This window comes from Pteropus medius, unplaced genomic scaffold, assembly GCF_902729225.1.
Source record: "Pteropus medius unplaced genomic scaffold, Ma_sr-lr_union100, whole genome shotgun sequence".
NCBI classification, from domain to species: domain Eukaryota; kingdom Metazoa; phylum Chordata; class Mammalia; order Chiroptera; family Pteropodidae; genus Pteropus; species Pteropus medius.
The window spans coordinates 5,976,315-5,978,645 of record NW_024349796.1 but is presented as its reverse complement, the minus strand read 5'-3'; the positions used below and the strand labels follow the sequence as shown (position 1 = coordinate 5,978,645).

The 2,331-nt window shown below is 44.2% G+C and overlaps 1 pseudogene; it reads right to left on the bottom strand.

Moving 5' to 3' along the window:
• Positions 1–1,349: 1,349 nt before the first annotated feature.
• LOC120619307 (isopentenyl-diphosphate Delta-isomerase 1-like) lies at positions 1,350–2,331 on the bottom strand (annotated as a pseudogene).

The window sequence follows — 2,331 nt, the reverse complement described above, 5'->3', positions numbered from 1 at the left end:
GAGTGCATGTGTGTGGTTATGGGGGGTGGGGATCAAGAAAGGTTTCTCAGGGAAGTAGTTTTAACTGAGACTTGAAGAATGAGAAGTTAGGGAGATGAAGTAGAAAGAGAAAGTAGTATGGTTGGCAGAGGGTCATGGGCAAAGGCCCAGAGGTGAGAAAGAACATGACTTTTATTCCAGGAACTTTAAGTAGTTCAGGGTGGCTGGAGAGTTTAAGATATAGCAAGAGGTAAGACTAGGGAGATAAACGGGGGCCGCACAAGAGGTAGGGGCCGCTTTTGAATACTTTTCCTGAAGTGGGTTTTGGTAGCTGTGGAAGTATGCCTCTCAGATCTCCAGCTGTGAGGAGATCTGAGAACTGCCCCTTGAGATCTGGGGCAGCATTAATACCGATGCCATGCTCTTCCGAGGATGCTGCTAAGTAATAGCTGAGTTAGTGGAGCTGCTAGAGCCAGGCTGTTTCTCCCCAACATGAATCTCCTGTAAGGGGCAATCTTTGCTCTGGGGGTCATGACATGGCCTGGAACGGCTGCATGCTTACCTGCAGAGCTAGTGCCTGGAGCATGATGGTGACCCTTGGCCAACACTATAGACGTTCTGTGACCATTTGGTCTGCGGATTGTTTGGAGAGCAGATTATACCAGCTTGTCAGCGTTGTTTAATAGTTGTTGTTTTGGCAGAGGCTTGGGAATTTCAGCGATTAAGGCTGGTCATGGAGCTGGAATAGGCCCACATGATCGGCTCACTCTATAAGTCAATTTTGGACTTCTTGGTACAGGTGCTAATGATAGTTTGAGACCTGGAGACAAAGTGCATCCTTCACAATCCAGCAGTGGGAGGACAAAGGAGCCTGTGCCTGAGATCTCTAGCCCTTTCGTTGTGTTAACTTCTGCTACTGTACTGTATCTTTTGCCTGGAAAAAACTGTTCTGTGCTGAGAGTGGACCCTAATGTAAACTATGGATTTTAGGTGACAGTGATGTGTCAATGTAGTTTCATCAATTCTAACAAATGTACCAATGTGGAATTCATTGATTAAAGAGATGGCCAGGTCCTTAGGAGGAAACACATTGTAACGCTATGGCAAGTACACACTGCAATGATCCTAGTCAATCTTCAAAGGGACCTATTTATTCAGGTGACTATATGCTGAAGAAAGGGGGGTTCTCAGACATTTTAAGGACTATTGAACACAGGGTCTGAGTTGACATTGATAGTCATAGGCCTGAAGTCATCAAAAACCCCTTTTAAAGTTGGGGCTCATGGGGTGGGGGCAGGAAGTAAAAAATGGAGTCCTGGTTGAAGTCTGGCTTTCAGTTGGCCCCGAGAGTCTGTGGACACACTTGGTGGTCATTTCCCCAGGCTTTGGCAGTTGGAGTAAGGTCCCTCATTGGATGCTTGGCCTGTGGGGTAGAAGCTACCGTAGTGGGGAAGGTTAAAAGCGTATGTGGAAGCCTCTGAAACTTCCCGCTGTCTCCCCCCACAAAATATAAATCAAAAGCAAAGTCAAACCCTGGGAGCGAGATGGTGAAGATTCCTGCCACCGTGAATTATCTAACGTACGTCGTGTCTCGGATTTGGCTTTTACAAATCTTTTTAAGTTTAACACGGGCAAGTTTTCTCGTACTTGTAAAATCATTCAGCCATGCTTCACATTCATGTTTTTTCATGTTCACCAGGTTGATTCGAATGAAGTTGTCTCACCACGTAAAGTGGAAGGGCTGAGCAGTCATTTTAAAACATGATGTTATCTTGATCTCAGCACTGGCTGCTTCTCTAGGTTCTTCTCATTCTCCCTTTGACACATAACCATAGCTCTTAACCTCATGGGGATCTGGGTCTGAAGTCAGTCTTCCTCACAGACACAATGCAGTCAATTTCATGTTCACCCCAAATACCATCAGACTGAGCCTTGTAGTGAATTCATGTTAAATAATGAATATCTATGGAAACCTGTTCTATGAGAATTTCTAATTCGGCTTTTAAAGGCCTCTGTGCCCTTCTTACTCCAATTGCATTATTTTCTTCATGTTCTCCTGGAAGACTTAATGGATAACTACGATATTAGTAAAAACAACCGGGAAAGGACATTTTAGCATCTCACCTCTGCTGTGGTTGTAGCTTATTTTCTGTGTTGAGTAAGATGACATTTAAGGTTCGATGCAATAGACTTTCCTCAATGTTTTCATTCAGGTGACTGTACGCTGAAGAAAGGAGGGTTCTTTTTGGTTCCAGGTCCAATTTTACAGCTATTTTCAGTGATAAGAATACACATTGTTGCCAGAAACTGAACGTGTTGCTTATCAAAGTTGTCAGTATTTATTTCGGGCAT